Source organism: Ochlerotatus camptorhynchus, unplaced genomic scaffold (genome assembly GCF_037179485.1).
Source record: "Ochlerotatus camptorhynchus isolate MF236.1 unplaced genomic scaffold, CSIRO-AGI_Acam_v1.1 ptg000357l, whole genome shotgun sequence".
NCBI classification, from domain to species: Eukaryota; Metazoa; Arthropoda; class Insecta; order Diptera; family Culicidae; genus Ochlerotatus; species Ochlerotatus camptorhynchus.
Window position 1 is genome coordinate 2,250,537 of NW_027040845.1, and position 18,728 is coordinate 2,269,264.

The following is an 18,728-nucleotide window of genomic DNA, read 5'->3' on the forward strand; positions in this document are numbered from 1 at the left end:
CACCGGCGGGCAAACTGTCAACTGTTGACATTTCGCGTGACATTTCGTTCTGTATCAATTGCAACTGTCACAGTATATCTATTGTTTTGATTGTTTATTTACTTTATGCGTAACAGTGTGAAATCGGGAAAACATTGAAGTGATTAAAGTTATAAAAGTGGCCAAATTTGGACGAAACGTTTCGGTAAGTAGTACGTACGTATATAGTATAACGAGTATTGACTTCGTTTGTAGGCGTGTGTGTCTTTTTAGGAGGTGCAAGATGCATTCAGGTAAGTAAAGGGTACACATTAAAATCAATCAACAATGATTGAATGTTTGATTTTAACTAGGCCGATTAAAACATGGGGTTGTTCCACCCCGACATTTGTACAGGTCGTAGATGAGGGCAAGACGTCATCCCTCTTCGTCTACCGATTCTGCCAATGCCGGTGGATCCCCGAAACAGATCAGGTAAATATGATCCATTTCCAAATTGTTAGCTCTCCTTCCGTTTAATGACTGACCGAATTCCTTCATCCCTCAGTCCAACTTGGACAGGTATAGACTAACCAAATCAACGATTCTCCTTAACAAATCAACACAATCGACTAACATTTCATAGTCCTTCGGTGTTAAAAATGATAAAAAATTACTTTCTCTTTTTATATTCCAGATTATTTTTCATCCGACACAAACCGACGTTAGCCCTTGTGACTGGGGACAAAATTAATTCCAACATGACACTGGATGACGGACTTGTGAGTGGCATGTACCTAGGAATAAAAAGGAGAAAATATGTTTCTAAATTCATAGGTTTAGAACGATTTGTTTTTCTTTTTGTGATGTTTGAAAGAATTGGTTTCGGTTCCAGGTGTGCGTCCGGAACGTGGAATATTCCTAGAATGTTCAAGTTCTAAATCAATATAAATTTACTGCACAGTTCTTTGGCCGTAGGTTCCTCTTGAAGATAATTTGTGGCCTTTTTCCTGATCTTAAAAGATCGGGTTTGCTTTCTTTGGGATTCGGGGTTCGAAGTTTGGAAAGCTTTACCAGGTAAGTCGCGAGGACAGTTCGAAGATGGAAGCTTCGACATACTGGTGTTTTCCTGACTGTAAAAGCCGGAACATTTGCGTGATATGGGGCTTCTGTACGTTCCCTTTTTGACCTGAAGCAGGTCATCCGAATCTGAATCGGATTCGCTGGAGGACGGATCTTAATCTTCCGAGTCAGAGCTGGGAACTATCAGCACAATATCTGATTCCGGGTCCGACTCGGGTTCCCTGTATTCGCATGTTGCGATAGGGGGTAAAAATCGCGAATTAATGTCACTAGTGACGATGTTGATGTCACGCAAAAACAGGTTCATAATTCGTTTAAGTTAACTAACGTCTTCTGGCATGAGGCGACCTTCTGTCCTCTGATTCCTCAATGTAATCAGAGTTTCTTCGAGGTCCATTTCCAACTCCTCTAGCGGATAGTTGGGATGTGAAGATGGGAGCGGCCTAGGAATCCCAACCTCAGCACTCACCAACTACCTACTCGGAGATCAAACATACAGCACCCGGTCGACTCAGGCGCAAGAGCAAGCTCCGGAACACCAAGGGTCGGCTAGCTACCGGGTAATAAGAGGGTTTCGCGATACAAAAACGAAGAACTTTCACTTGTCTTTAAACGCATTTGTTCGCCACTTTCTGTATTATGTGCGTGTTGTTCTGTGTTCACAATTTAGTGTAATATGTGTCGTGTAGCCTAATCGCGTTGTTTACTGTACCGGTACATACCGCTGCTGCCGTTGATGGTGAATCGGGATGGCCGACACAGTGACTACTGTCCTACTGTGCGGCCGGAACTCCAGATTGGCGATTTACGATGGCCAGATTGGCGAAGCGAGCGTATGACGGGCCAGCGGGAGTTGCTGGACGGTGGGATGGCAAGCGTCGTCCTTCGTTGGCACGATCGGCCGACCTTGGTCAACCCGGGAAGGGAAAACTCCTTTGGGATTCCGAATTCCCGAATTTTCAAGCGCCATAATCATCGGGCGATACTCTTCTGGGAGACTAGCGAGCAACAGCGCTCCCACCTACTCGTCAAATATCGGGAAGTTAATTCCGTTCAGCTGGTGCGCGGTAGATACAATTCGATAACCTAGTAGGGAGAGATAATGCACAGAAGAAAGAAAGGACCTACCCAAAAATGGGTTAACTATGTTGAGAGTGACAAGTAGACAAATGAACAAAGTCGATCGGATTCATGTCGATGTTGTCCATTTGTCCAACATAGTTTACCAATTTTTGGGTAGATTCAGTTTCGACCAATCGACCAACTATTCAAATTTGGCTAGTTTTGAAATAGCGTGTAGTAAAGATTGATATCTCTCAAAAATATCCCGAAACTGCTCTGACGTATTAGTTTAAGTTCGATACAATTTAATTTAATTTAGCATAAGAGTGCCATTCCCGGAATTAATTCAGCGCACAGATATAGCTTTTTGTTAAATATTGCAAATCCCATCGATTTATCATCCATTAAATGCATCCATTCCCACACCACAGCGAGCGGAACGCCAAATTGTCACGTTCTAGCATCATCCATGTCTACTTTATACCTTCCATTCTCACCGCTGCTGCTGGCTGCTAATTCAATCCCTCCTCGTCGGGCATGCCGGAAAGCTGGCGTCAAGGTCAGATTACACCCCGGAATACGGTCGCTGGTAACAGCAGCAGCCGGCGTTATTGGTTCGGTGGTAGGAAGGTACCTAAGCTTTCGCTAAATGATGCATTTTATTTCATTCCAAACAGTTGTTCTGATTCGGATTCCCTTCCTACAAGTTTCTTTTGATATTCCGCACGTCCACGAACTCACAGGCCGTCGATTAAGTTGTTGCACAGAAATTCGATACATTAGCAGCCACCGTCGTCGGTTTTCCCTTCCGAACGCGATGATGTGTGGGAATGAGAATCGAACGATTGTCTGTGTCGATTGAGCCTTGATAGGCTATTAATCGAAAAATGGGAAACATTGTTCATGCATTGTTGGGATGGCTCCTTTCCGAAAGGTGTGAAATAGGTTGGTTAATCAAGCAATCGATTTCTAGAAAACGGGGTTGCGAAGATCCTATTTCACCGAATCAAAATTGCTAATCTACTCAGTTCAGACAAGCATACTGCATTCAGGCCAGCTGATTGTGGTGGTGCGATATCTACGAACAATTTTCAAAGCTAAAAATAACCCACAATCAACGAGGTGATTTTGGCACAAACAAATCTTAATAAATTCCAAGTGGCTGCAATAAATACTGGACGTTGATCTGATGGCTGCTTCGTCAGCTGCATGTTACTTTTTTTTCCACTGCCTGATAATTCCCAACCCGATAATCATTCGAAATTCACCAGACTCCCACCACCAAACTGGCCAAAGGTGAACTGATGAAATGTTACTCCGGAGTGTGCAAGGCTAATTTACTGCGATAAGATCAAGCGGGCTTGACTCGGCTGTAGTTGCCATCGGATTAACTTCCTTGATTACCCCCGAAAAGAAAATTTATTGCCCCCCTGAGAAGAGTAAGGAATTCACTTCGTTACAAAAAATCCACCGGCTGCATGATTGTTGGTAAACACTTGTTCTAATCTTATCAATATCTACACCGCAAATGTAGAATGTCTTTTGATTCATCGCTTACTCATGGGGCAGCTGTATCAAGTGTTGGTTCTGGAACTAATCCGCGCTTTCAACTCGAGAACAATTAACATTTATTGCTTATGATGGATGATTCGCCACAGCCAAAGAAAGAGTACGGTTTTCCAAAAAAGCGGGAAAATCCCTCGCCATCAGCGTGGAAATGCCAATAACCATCCACCATTAATTGGCGTGTGAAGGGCTGACGTTGATGGTGTTGCCGTTGCTTTCACTTTCAACCTAATTCCTTAGTACGTATACAAGCCCTTGTAAAATGGAAATGGAGGCAAAGCCGATGATGACTAAGCCAAAAGCCAACCGAAATTTGATAGCAGCACAACTCTACTAATTCTCGTTTGAATGATTTGCCCCCCGACGCACGGTGGTCGGTGGTGCCAGAATGCACTTGCCCATGATTCCGCGGGCATCCAACGACGAGATGCAAATGAGCCGGGGTGATTAAACCACATGATTTATTTATCGTACACATTTTCTGTACCAAACGCCGTCCGCCGCTGCTGACATGATGGGATTCATATCGGGATTAATGGGTTAAATTATGGTGAATTAGGTAGAGTCTGTTTAGCTTTCATGGTCATCTCAAAAATGCGTTTTGAAGGAGTTTGTTGGTCTGGTGTTCTCTGAAATAACTGAAAGCCTGTGGAATTTTCCAATAAATAATACCATGCTTTTAAACACCCCAGCACTCATTTTACGGTCGCATGTGATCTTATATTCAGTGATCAATTCTATAGAGACGAAGTCCATGGTGAATGAGAGAAGCCCTAATGTTGTTGGAAGTAATTGATGAGATCGTTTATTTTAGGCCTAGTTCGGGCTATAACTCACATTTTTTTAATTTTTATATCATCTGCGTCAGTATTGAAAGTACAGCGTGTACAACTCGGTGACAGTTTGAATTTACCACGCATTGAATCTGCATTTTAATAAAGGGTATATTGAGATCGTTACAAAATAAGACAAGTGAAGGCAGGAGGTTGATCAGGAAAGTTATAATCCTAAACCGTTTGGCCAAATGGGAAAGTCTTAATGATGGACAAAGACCGATTTCGATCTGTACGTGAAACAAGCGATTCATGGGATTCCAGATCAAGTTCGATCTATTATTATCACACTCAATGAAAACTCTAGCGCCTTCCACAAACTTCAGAAACCTTGTTCCATTCATGTTGCTGAGCTGGGGACGATTTCCTACATGCCCGCAGACCATTACTTACATCTTCTTGGATAGTCTAAGTTTGAAACGGTCAAACGATCATTTCATTTGACGCATTTCGCGCCAAATCGTATTCGGAGCTGGCAGAACAGTCTCAGATTTCAATGAAACTTTCTTGACTAAATAAGCCACTTTGCATATACTTAGTTTTTCCCAAATTTATCTAGACTAACCTTTGAGAAGGGCCAAACTTTTTTTTGCCGATTTTTTTTCAAAAAAATATTATGGAAAAAAGACAACTCCTACAAAAATGTGTTGTATGAATGACTTTTAGGAAATAGTCCAAATTATATAAAAAAAAAATACTGAAAAAAATTCCATTAGAGACCTACATTGATAAAAAGCGATTTTTAAATTTAAGTCGATTTAAATAAATGATATATGAAAAATCTTGTCTTTTTTCTCTCACATATTATCAGATTTTGCCTCAGTAGAAGACAACAGAATAAGGGAATGATATTTTTTGACAAGGTCTACATGTCCAGAAAGTTTTATTGAACTCTGAGAGGGTGCTGCCAATTCCGAATACGATTTGGCGAGAAATGCATCATGAGCCCTTTTCATATGGAATTCTCGATTAATCCAAGTTATTAGTTGCTGATTAGACAACATTGAATCACAAATTGAGCTTCATTGGGTTCTGATATGATTTTGAGCTTTACTGGTTTAGCTTTGTGTGAAAATGGTACGTTCAAAAATCAGTTCAGACATGAAAAAGTTTCTGTAAGAAAAACTCTTTTTTCATAAAAGTGCCCATCTCGCGATGTATGGACGGATGGTAGTAAACATTACCTATCTTGAGGCACAGTTTCATCCAAATGAAACTGGCAATTTTTTTATTTTTATTTTTTTTTTATATTAATTTATCTGTACAGGCTCAATTGAATAAACTTTACAGAGCCGAGTTATCATTTGCATTATACATGATTAATGTCTTAAATCTAGAGTTAAAGGAATTGAACCGATTACTCGCGGTCGTCTCGAGGTTAGTGGAGATTTACAATTTTTTGGATGGGGAAAGGGAGAAGGAGGTTTGAAATATGACTTATTATACAAATATTTAATTAATCCTAAAACATGAACTTATTTCTATTCATCTTGAAAACAAACATTAAAAAAAAAACTACACGCACAATACAGAAACTAAACACAAGGTTAATCAAACTTACAATCTAAGGTTAGTATTCTTAAAGTAAACATATATGAGTTTCATAAACTCCAGATCACGTCTAGCCAAAATATCCCGAATTGGAACATTCGGTTGTCTACCTCGAGCCCGAAGGGAATCGCACAGCTCAGATCTGACTCCACGATGCTCAGCACAAGACCAAAGGATGTGATCGGCGTCTTGGTAACCTTGTCCACATTCACAGAGATTGCTGTCTCCCAGCCCAACACGAAACAAGTGAGCGTTTAACGAATAGTGATTGGACATGAGGCGAGACGTCAGACGAATGAAGTCTCCACCCACATCCAACCCCTTGAACCAAGGACTCTTCGACACCTTAGGGATGATCGAGAATAGCCATCGTCCCAAACTTCCTTCACTCCATTTATTTTGCCAGCTGGCGAGCGACTGTTGACGATAAATGAAGAAAAATTCATTGTAGGCGATTTGTCGATCGTAAATATCGCCTTGCATACCACCCACCTTAGCAAGTGAGTCCGCCTTCTCATTGACCGGAATCGAGTAATGAGATGGGACCCATGCAAAGGTGATGACAAAAGATCTTAAAGATAAAGCACTCAGAAGCTCTCGTATTTTCATGAGAAAATACGAGGAGTGCTTTACCGGCCTCATGGATCGAATAGCCTCGACAGAACTGAGACTATCCGTAAAAATAAAATAGTGATCTGGTGCAAGTGAGGCGATCGTTTCTAGCGTATAGTGTATTGCCGCCAGTTCAGCAACATATACGGAACAAGGAGCTTGAAGCATTCGAGAGGCGCTATGAAATTCGTTAAAAATACCAAAACCAGCGGACGACTCTATTAGTGATCCATCTGTGAAGAACGATCTTGCGAAATCAACTTGGCCAAACTTTGCAGCGAAAATTGACGGAACAATCATGGAACGATGATGTTCTGGGATTCCACGAATCTCCCGCGTCATAGATAAATCAAAACTAACTGAATTGCCGAAGTCGGAGAAGCATACACGATGGGGATTATGCTGTGAAGGGCTGACATCCTGAGTTATGTACACGTAGTACAATGACATAAAACGAGTTTGAGGGTTTAGCTCAAGAAGCTTCTCAAAGTTTTCGATTACCAGTGGGTTCATAACTTCACAACGGGTGAGGAGCCTGAGGGACAATTCCGAAAACCGATCCGATAGTGGCAACATGCCCGCCAGCACTTCGAGACTCATCGTATGAGTCGAGTGCATGCATCCTAACGCGATACGAAGACAACGATTCTGGATACGTTCCAGTTTGATGATGTGAGTTTTAGCCGCCGACTGGAAGCAAAAACTACCGTACTCTAAAACCGATAAAACGGTACAACGTTAGAAGATCTTGCGGATGGGCTCCCCACCACCTTCCGGTAATTGTTTGGAGAAAATTGATCCTTTGTTGGCATTTCCGCTTCAGATACTCAATGTGGGATCTCCAGGTGCATTTTGAATCGAACCAGACCCCAAGATATTTGAAAGACATGGAATGAGTGATCGGCTTACCCAAAAGTTGAAGCTTCGGTTGTGCTGGGCTATGCTTCCTAGAAAAAACGACCAACTCAGTTTTCTCCGTGGAGAATTCGATACCTAGCTGGATAGCCCAAGTAGACAAATTGTCTAAGGTATCCTGTAAGGGTCCTTGCAGGTTGAGCCCTTTGGGCCCTGTCGTAGACACTACGCCATCATCTGTTGTCTCAACGGGCAGTTGTCACTTAGACAATTGTCAATTTCTCTGACATAGAAATTGTAAAAAAGGGGGCTTAAACATGAGCCCTGGGGGAGACCCATGTAACTAAATCGAGAAGCTGTAGAGTTTCCATGAGAAAAGCTCATATGTTTCTCTGACAGCAAATTGTACAAAAAGTTATTAATTAATGGGGAAAGGCCACAAGCGTGGAGTTTATCTGAAAGGACTTCAACCGATACTGAATCAAAAGCCCCCTTAATATCCAAGAACACAGAAGCCATTTGCTCTTTTTTAGCAAAAGCCAACTGGATTTCTGTGGAAAGCAACGCGAGACAGTCGTTCGTTCCCTTACCCCTACGGAAACCAAATTGAGTATCTGAGAGTAGGTGGTTCGTCTCAACCCATTTGTCGAGGCGAAAAAGGATCATTTTCTCCAACAATTTTCGAATGCACGATAACATCGCGATGGGGCGATACGAGTTATGATCTGACGCGGGTTTTCCAGGTTTTTTAATGGCTATAACTCTCACTCGCCTCCAATCATGTGGAACAATATTGAACTCCAGGAACTGACAAAACAAGTTCAACATGCGCCTCTTAGCGACGTCTGGGAGGTTCTTCAACAAGTCGAACTTGATCCTATCAGCCCCCGGAGCCGAATTGCGACACGAAAGGAGCGCGAGTGAGAGCTCCAGCATTGAAAAAGGCTGGCTGATCTCGTCTACCGAATTCGTCGTTTCGCGAGGAATCATCTGTGCCGGCACGGAATCAGGACATACTTTTCGCGCGAACTTGAGAATCCACCGATCCGAGTACTCCTCGCTCTCGTTGTTTGAAGACCGGTTACGCATCCTTCGCGCCGTGTTCCAAAGAGTATTCATCGACGTTTCGCGCGATAAACCGTCCACGAATTGCCGCCAGTATCCGCGTTTCTTGGCTTTGATGAGGCTCTTGAGTTCGTGTTCAAGAGTCGAGTACGCTTCGAAATACTCGGGTGTTCCGCGTTTCCGGAAAAGCTTAAACGCGTCGGACTTTTTAACGATAAACCTCAGTGCATTGCTGGTCCCACCAAGGGGTAGGAGGTTTCCTACGAAAAGACGTTCCTGGAACCAGCTGAGTTTGAGCTCGAAGCGCGCTGTCCAAGATCAGATTGGAGAGGAAGTTATATTCCTCCAACGGTGGAAGCTCTTCTACCGACGACACGGCTTCATCTATCGCGGTCTTGAACGTTGTCCAATCGATATTACGGGTGAGGTCGTACGCGACGTTAACGGATTCCGACGAATTGAACCCACTGGCAATCGAAATTCCGATCGACAAGTGATCACTACCGTGGGGATCCTGGATCACATTCCACGTGCAATCCAACGATAATGAATTAGAGCAAAGTGTGAGGTCTAATCTACTTCCATTTGAAGATGGACCAGCCAGACGTGTTACTTCTCCATTGTTAAGAATTGTCATATTGAAGTTATCACAGAGGTCATATATCAAAGTAGAACGGTTGTCATCATACAGTTCCCCCCAGCCTGTACCGTGGGAATTAAAATCTCCCATAATCAACCGTGGAGTAGGAAGAACTGAACAGATATCTGAAAGTTGTTTTTGACTAATCGAAACTCGGGGAGGAATATACACAGAAGCAATACAAAGGCTCTTGCCTTTAACAAAAGCCTGACATGCGACAACTTCAATACCTGGAAATTGTGGAAGATTCACTCTATAGAAGGAATGGCACTTTTTGATCCCCAAAAGTACTCCTCCTCCACGCGAATCCTCACGATCCAGTCAAATAATGTTAAAATCATGAAAAGGAAGATCGATATTTGAAGAGAGCCAAGTTTCACACAGAGCAAATGCATCACAATCATTATTGTGAACCAAAAACTTAAGCGATTCTATCTTAGGAATAACCCAACTAACATTTTCAGCTTTGTAAGCCAGCTTTTCCAGCGTTGTGCTGTAAAGTAGCTGAAAAGAAGCTGCAGATACAGCTACAAGCAAAAGCTAGCAAAATAGTTTTGGAGAGCGTTTACTCAACTTTCTCACAACCATTATTCAATTTGTCAGTCGCACTGAATAACATCAGCCAATAAACGCTAATGTCACTTCTATACACACACTAATCTACTTTCCACTTGGTGCTGCAAAACAAAGCTAACAAAGTGAATTTATTACTCATTTGATGGCTTCTACACAAACAACCACTCTTGCTGAATAACATAAACATCAAAAGTGCTTTTTCAGCAACTAAACAACCTGTACTCAGCTTATAAACAGTGTTAGAGCAACTTCGGAAGCATTTTCACAGTCAACTAGGTTTATTTTTAGACGTGTGCAGTTTTACAGCTTTTACTCTGCTCTTTTATAACTAGTCGAGAAAAGTGATTCATGTGCACTATTATAAAGCCTCTACTCAGCGATTTTGTTGTAGAAGGGAATGTTGATTTGTTTACATAAGTTCAAAGTGTTGGCGTAGCACAGTTGGTACTGTCAAGGTTTGCCAATGAGGTCGTCTCGAGTTCGATTCCAGGTTCCGGTGCAGGGTAAATAATTTGGTGATGATTTGTAACTAATTCCGATTAATTTGATTCACAGCAAATTAAACTCAATAAATTCCTTCATAAAAAAGCGTAAACAGTATTTAACCAGGCTTCAAGAGAAAGCTGTGTAGTGATTATTGTACAACCGAGAAGAGGTTGAATAAGCGCCTTACAAGTTCACACACAACTAAACAGCAGGATAACAGCTGTATAGAAGCGTTAATGGATATGCAATAAGAGCTTCTCCCGACCGTTCCAACAGCCATAAGTAGCTGACTAAGTTCGCCAGATTTGCTTGTATAGAGGTTGAGTAAAGGTTTCCTCATATCGTACAACGTTTGAATACAGCTTGAGACTGTATAAATGAAATGAGTAAAGCGTTTACATTGTGAAAATTGTTAGTTGGGAAGACTTCGACAATTCCACTGTAGAACAGTGATCAAATCCCCGACCTCGTTTGGAAAATTATCCATCGAAGGAGATGATTGCTGCAAGGAGGGGCCACTTCAATGTCAACTGCTTCAAGAGGGTTTTCACAGTAGGAAGCATTGCCAGAACAATGCTTTTCAGAGGATCAGAAATATCGAGGTAATTGAGGATACTGTCCACAATGTTATCAAATGAGAACAACCCAGATGAAGAAGGGGCTTGTGTTCTGAAAATTGGGGCATCGGGGGTTTTGGATGTCCCCGGGAGAGGTGCTCGCTCAAAAGCAAAAACATCGAGTTCATTGACTTCCTCAACGAACGAAGCATTGACATTGCCGTCATTGCCGAAACGCACCTGAAGCCCGAGATAAATGTCCTCCTTCCTGACTTCCGGCTCGTGTGGCTTGATAGAATCAGTTCCGGGGGAGAGGGAGTAACCATCGCTATAAGGAGGAACATATGCTGCCGACTACTGCCAAGTTTACACCTGAAAGTCATCGAAGCCGTAGGGGTGAAAGTCTCCATTTCTATCGGCTCCATTTCCATCATTGCGGTATATTGTCCCAAGCAAGTCAACACCAGAGACGGGTCGGCAGCGACCTTTCGAAGTGACATTCTGAGGCGTGAGAAGTACATCATTGCTGGTGACCTCAACGCCAAACATCAAGCTTGGGGCAACAGTCGGCGCAATCAAAACGGATCCATCCTTAACAGCGATCTGCAAGAAGCTCGCTTCAACATCTTGAGCCCGGTTGAGTCGGTCCGGTGTTCACGCTACCATCGATATCTTCATCAGCCACATGGGCAACAACATCGCTCAACCTATCACCTATCAGGAACTCAGCTCGGACCACTATCCGGTGGCGGCCGAAGAAAAAGGAAGGTTTACATCACATTTCATTGCTTAAAGGTGCGTACTAAGTTTTCATATCCTAAGCGTCTTCGTAGTATTATATTAACACTAAATGCAAATTGACCATGAACAAGCAGACATAAAACTTCTCCCAAAATCGCTTTTAATCTTTTTTTGCTAGTTCGTCTCTTAACGGTCAATTAAAATGTTTCATGTTTCTTGGAGAATTGGTAGTATCATCAAATCCCTAACATTTGATGTTAACACACCACAGCCATCTGTTGAGTGTATTGTCCTTCAAAGGGTAAACGTCAGATGGCAGTAGTATATTAGTGACGATGTTGTATCACTTTTTGAAGCTAATCTCTTTCGTATTTATTTATTTCTTTTATCTCTTTTCTCACTTGCATATAACACCATCACACACTAATCTCAACATTGATTTAATGTGGATATGAGACTAAACACACCAACCAGCGAAGAAGGAGTCAACGTCAAATCAGGAACGGAAATTAACCACCTCGGAAAACAAGAAAAACCCGACAAAAACCGTATAAGGCGGAATCATGTCAGAATCGACCAAGGACGATCTACGGAAGGAAATTGCCGGTGAAGCACGGAATGAAATACGAAGCGGTAGAGAAAAAGTACAAGTACATTTCAAAAGAAGCAACCAACGGCGACAGGCATCCATTAGGGCATCATCATAGGTAAGTATATATACATCATCAAAGGTAAGTCACTATAATTATAAAATTGTAGCATTTACATATAAACATATTAATTTAAAACTACATGAACCAATAAATGCTGGGAAGGGACCACTAGGAAGTGATTTGGATGAGGAGAGTGAACATGTCAACTCCCTGTTGCTAACATTTCGTGGATAAAGGGCGGACTCTTCTTCCCATTCATTGGGACATCTTCCTGTTGGATGGCTCGTTTTCTGACCAATTGACTGATCAAGTTGTTGGAAGGAGATTCTTTACTGTTGTAAGGAGATGAATAGGCGAATTGCAGATCAATCCATCCATTCGTTTTTGGCCCTTCATACAGCGATTTGCTGATGTCAATCAGAGGTTATTAAGCTTGATCAAGTTCAATAGTGAGTGGAGCCCACAGCCATTGGACTAGTTTCCGTGCTACAATGAGTGTAGACCACTATCATCATCATCACCATCAACAGGTTTTTGAGGTAGACAACCCAATGTTCCAGTTCGGGATATTTTGGCTAGACGCGATCTGGAGTTTATGAAACTCATATATGTTTACTTTAAGAATATTAACCTTAGATTGTAGGTTTGATTAGTGTAGGTGACAGGATCACGGACCTCATTTTCCAGGCATATTTTCAGCACACCTCGTATATCAGACTGGAGATACGTTTAACACCGCCACGGCGAGCCAGATGACGGATGCTGGTTATCTTGAAGAACTTTGCGATGACGCTTGGCGCCTCCTTTACCAGACCTTTTCCTCCATTGCCACGACCAGTCAATTGTTGCTTGTTAGGTGTGAAGAAGTGGACTAGCCACCACCTTCCTACTGCTGCTATTGCTGCTCACCACGCCGTCCGAAGCGAAAATGAGCTAATGTCATACATCAGGGCTCTTTTATATCTTTTCATCTTAAAGCAGAATGATGTGCAACCAAGTGGTATAAAAGCTACAAAGACTCCTCTCATTATGAGTAGTTTGCTATCAAGTAGCGACTCTGGTTCTTTTCCTTTTGCGTACACGGCGAATGAAAACGACCCAAATTTGAGTTTAGTTCACTCATAATCGCCAAAAGTGCAGGAACTCAGCGATGAGTAAATTTGTCTCATGGTTTCCTGTGGAAAACCTAAAAAATCTGCCAGAAAATGAGGAAATTAATGAAAATTTTATTCAGTCTCGGAGTAGTACCAATAGACTGAGTGAATCCAATCTTTACTTTTCTCAAATTCGGGATTTTCTCCCTGGAAAATCCTGGAAAATCCTGGAAAACCCTGGGATAACATGAGGCAAGTTTACTTATCGCTGAGTTCCTGCACTTTATTTCTTATTCCTGAGATAACTAAACTCAAATTTGGGTCGTTCTCATTCGACGTGATATAACCTAGAAAGATATCGGCGCCGGTGGTTAGCGTGATTACCTCTCACCCAGCAGGCCTGGGTCCAATCTCAGTCGGCGCCACCGGCATGTTCTAAGGTATAACATCTTTGATCACGCCTTCCTTCGGGAAAAAAAGCCGTTGGTCCCCGGTTCATGAGTTGATGGGTCGATATGTAGGGTCCAGGTGCGGGAGTTTTTCAATAGTTTCTTGTTAAAAATCAACATACGGAAGCATTGTTATCGATGCGTAGCCATATTTCTGATCGATTGGTTATAAAATTATTGAAATTATACCAGGGGCAGCTGAGTTATTAACGTTCAAAATCTTTCTTAATTTGTTACATGTTCCATTTTCGGTTTTCACAAAGTGTACCTCCATATAGAAATCAAAGACGTAGTCCTACGTCAAAACCATCAACAGGAGATCCACTCTGTCCCTGAAAAACAAACTTGCTCTCTACAAGCAAATCATCCTTTCCGTAATCGAGTACGGTATGCCAAACTGGGAGAGTTGCACCAAATGCCATCAGCTTAAACTCCAAAAAATTCAGAACAAGATCCATAGGATGATCCTTAACAGTCCTCCATGGACGCGAAATTCTGAATCCATTCAATCACAAGTCATCATCGTTCACCTTTTCTGCTGGCATCATCTGATCAATCAGTTGATGGGCCACACAGGATTTTGAAGTCGTTTGTATTCATCATTGGACGTAATCACCGACACTAAGAAAAGGAAAACCTATTATCGTGCTCAGTCAACCAACCCTTGATTATGGAGATCACAATAACGAGAAATCGTTCAAGGATCAATTTGGTGAGTTCCTTCCAATTTATTCTTTTTATTGTTTTGCTTATATAATTGTTATGATAATCGTCGGAGGTCCTAATAATGCGATACGTTGTGTGATGGTGGGAGATGTCTCTATTGGAAAGATTCATTGTCTCTATTGGTGTCATACATGCTTGTAGGGTGATACAGCCTCATAAAGAGAGCGCTACCTTAAAACTTGTGACGTGTTAGGGAAAAGTGTATTCTAGATTGTAACTCAGAATCATAACCACAAGAGAGTAAAATGTGGTAAAATTATTCTGTCCTTGAAAGTCGTGTTATTTTTATCCGGGTGGAATATCATGGTGCACTAATAACCACAGAATTCTGTTAGTACCTGGCCTGCGCTGACTACGGGCACCAAAAATAAAACAACAACAACAACAACAACAACAACAACAAGTCCCAGTCAAGGAGCAAGGAGTGGATCAATTCGGTGAAACGACTTATTGGGGAGGTACAAGATCTCTGGAAGGTGGTGACATCATCGTTGCTCCACCCACGTCCAAAGATGTATTCTGGATCTACCTCTCGCATTTCCATCCGTCCGTGAAAGCTGACACCGTTTCCAAGCTCGCAAAGGAAGGCTTGGATTACAATGATGCTGTGAAAGTAGTTCCATTAGTGAAAAATGGCGCAGACCTAAATTCATTCAACTACATTTCATTCAAAGTTGGCATCAATTTTGAACATCGGGAAGCCACCCTTAATCCTGACTCCGGAAGGAATCCTGTTTAGGGAGTTCGTAGACAATCGTGCAAAAAACGCAGGCGCCCGCATCTCCAAAATCATCGGATGCGTCAGATACAGATACTCCTTAAGATCACCTATCACTGTTTCTTCGCTTCCGGGATGCATCGTAGAAGGTAATATGGAAGACCCTGATCCGTCCACCACAGTCGCGCCGATCGTAGTCATCCCGGCCCTGTGTGTGGAATTGTGAAAGGGGTCTTCCAGACTTCAATACTAGGCAAGTACTCGCAAAATTCACTCAGTCACGTCTCGCCTGATGATATTTCCCTTACCAGTGCTTCTACGCCAGCCAATGTGGTCGCTCTGGTTGCACCTGAACGCATTTCAGAAACTACCACGCTGGTCCCTATGCCAATGAACTCTGCCGCGCCGGTTCGTGTTGTATGTAATTACAGTCATCTTGATCCAGCAATCGAAAGGGAATCTCCGGGGCGCACGTTAGAAAGCAACACGGAAGCCTCTAATCCACCTAGCACAGTCGAGCCGTTTCCTCATCAATTCAGTCAAAGTCGTCCTGGCCCTGTGTCTGGAGTGCGAGAAGAGGTCTTTCAGCTTGCTCATAAAGGCAAGTATCAATGTAATAATGTGTGTTCCCTGCCTGAAGATGTTTCGCCCCACAGTTGGACTATTTGTTCTGCCACTGCGCACTGTACCTGTAACATTGATCTTCATTCTGAACACGCTGAGAATGCTTCAAACACTGGATTCTCGGGACGCGTCGTGGAAAGCACTTTGGAAGCCCTCGATCTCTCCGACACGGTCCTGCATACCGCTGCCTGCGCTCTTCACAGTCGTCCTAGCCCCGTAGTTGGATGTAGAGAGAGGGTCTTCCAACCTGCTCTAGTAGGCAAGTACCACGTTAATGTTGGATTGCCTCTTCCTGATGTCTGTTCGAATTCCAGTGGTATTGTATGCAGCTCTTCATCTTCCACCACGGCTCCATCGGCCGACAACGCATCTGTTGCAGTTAGCGCTGTAAACGTAGCTCATCTCCTGCGCATATACTACGGACCAAGGTAGATTCGTTCTTTTTGTCCGCTAGCGACTGCGATTATTATGTCATTGTACTGACGGAGACATGGCTCGATGACCGTTTATGCAGTGCTCAACTGTTCGGAAATGTCTTTTCGGTTTATCGCACAGACCGTAATGCCTCCAACAGTGCAAAAACCCGTGGTGGAGGTGTCCTAATCGCTGTTTCATCTCGTTGGAACAGTTATATCGATCCGACACCTGTTTCCGATGCTCTAGAACAGCTGTGGGTTAGAATCACTACGCCAAGTCGAGTTATTAGTGTAGGCGTGATCTATTTACCTCCTGACCGCCGCAACGATGTCATTGGTATTCAGGATCATGTGAACTCCATCGGTGCTATTGTTTCCAATTTGGAATTCAATGACCATGCTCTGCAGCTCGGAGATTATAACCAGCCTTTGCTCCGGTGGAGTAAGTCGTACGATGGATCTTTCCAGGTTGAGCCTCAATCGGTTGCTAGTTCAACGCTTACCGACGGTTTCGCTTTACATGGCCTCACGCAGATCAATGGTGTATTGAATAGGAACGCTCGCTTTCTAGACCTTGTTCTGTCTAACGAAGCTGCAACTCTGGCATGCACCGTTTCGGACGCCATAGAACCTCTGATCTTTCTTGATGCAGACCACCCTGCTTTAGACGTCCTGATGAACCTCCCAGCGCCAGTCATTTTTGATGATTGTTCCGTAAATAATCATACACTGGATTTCCGTCGAGCCGACTATGTTGCGATTAGCGCTGCTATTTCCGGTATCGATTGGCGACCATTAGAATTAGCTGGATGTGTTGACGATGCCGTTGAATATTTCAATTTGAATTTGTACCTATTGCCCGCCCCGCACCGTGGTCTAACGGTCACTTGCATCGACTGAAACGGTATAGGGCTAAATCGCTACGAAGATACTGCCAAAATCGTTCGTACGTTACGAAGCAGGAGTTCAACTGCACACGTAACGACTATAGGAAATGCAACAGATTCCTGTATCCTGTATCCAAAGCGTTTCTGGTCGTTTGTAAAATCTAAAAAAAACGAAGTCGGTTTGCCATTGTCAGTTCATCTCGGTGAGCAAACCGCTGAATCTGAAGCGGAAAAATGCCGCCTTTTTGCTCAACATTTCATGAGTTCGTTCAATGATTCTTCGGCCTCATCAAATCAAATCACGATTGCTATAAGCGATTCTCCAACAGATGCATTTGAGCTCCGTCCGTTTCACATCAGTTACCGTCAATCTAGCTCTTCAAAGGTTGAAACTCTCGTTTGCTCCCGGGCCAGACGGCATTCCTGCGTCCGTTCTGAAGCTGTGTTCGGAGTCGTTGCTCACTCCCTTGGCGAAGTTATTTAATCTGTCACTACAGGAAATTTCCTGAGGCGTGGAAATTTTCGTATATGTTCCCCGTCCACAAGAAAGGTGATAAAAGGAAAGTCCAGAATTACAGATGAATCACATCACTATATTGCTGCTCCAAAGTATTAGAGATTATCATCAGCTCTTCAGCTCTTGTAAAAATTACATCTCCACGGCTCAGCATGGATTGTACTCAAACAAAACGGTCAGTTACAACCAATTTGACCGAATTCGTGTCGCTCTGCGTTCGGACAATGGACTCTGGCGGTCGAATCGACGTGGTTTGCACTGATCTCAAGGCTGCATTTGACCGAGTAGACCTCAACATTCTTTTGACCAAGCTTGAGAAACTCGGAGTGTCTGGATCCTTCATCTCGTGGTTCATATCTTTCCTTACGAACCGTTCGCTTTGCGTTAAGATTGGAGCTTCTCGTTCTGAAGTGTTCACGAACGTTTCCGGCGCTCCCCAGGGAAGTAATCTGAGACCCCTTCTGTTTTCGCTTTTCGTCAACGAGCTTTCGTGTCTACTGCCACGTGGATGCCGGCTATTCTACGCTGACGATTGCATCGCTGATTGTGAGGAGTTGCAGCTGATTGTGGATCGTATGCAGAGTTGGTGCTCCCGTAATTTCTTGACGCTCAGCATCAACAAGTGCAATGTGATATCATTTCACCGCAAACAAAATCCGATAATATTTGATTATTCCATTTCCGGGCAACCATTAGAGAGGATTAGCCAGGTCAAAAATTTGGGAGTAACACTCGACTGTGAATTGACCTTCAAACCGCACTACAATGACATCCTGACTAAAGCTAACAGGCAGCTTGGCTTTATGTTCAAAATATCTGAAGACTTTCGCGATCCGCTTTGCCTGCGGACGCTGTATTGTTCGTTAGTACGTTCAATCTTAGAGTATAGTGCTGTCGTCTGGTGCCCATACCAAGCATGGTGGATAGCCAGATTTGAGAGTGTACAGAGAAAGTTTGTTCGCTACGCGCTTCGTCATCTGCCTTGACGTGACACGGCTAACTTGCCGTCTTACGTGGATCGCTGTCGTCTGCTTGGCACAAAGAAGACGGAACGCTCAA

At 43.1% G+C, this 18,728-nt stretch overlaps 1 pseudogene; it reads right to left on the bottom strand.

Annotated features, from left to right (window-relative positions):
* Positions 1–797: 797 nt before the first annotated feature.
* Positions 798–4,071, bottom strand: LOC135709330 (uncharacterized; annotated as a pseudogene).
* Between the last annotated feature and the right edge of the window lie 14,657 nt (positions 4,072–18,728).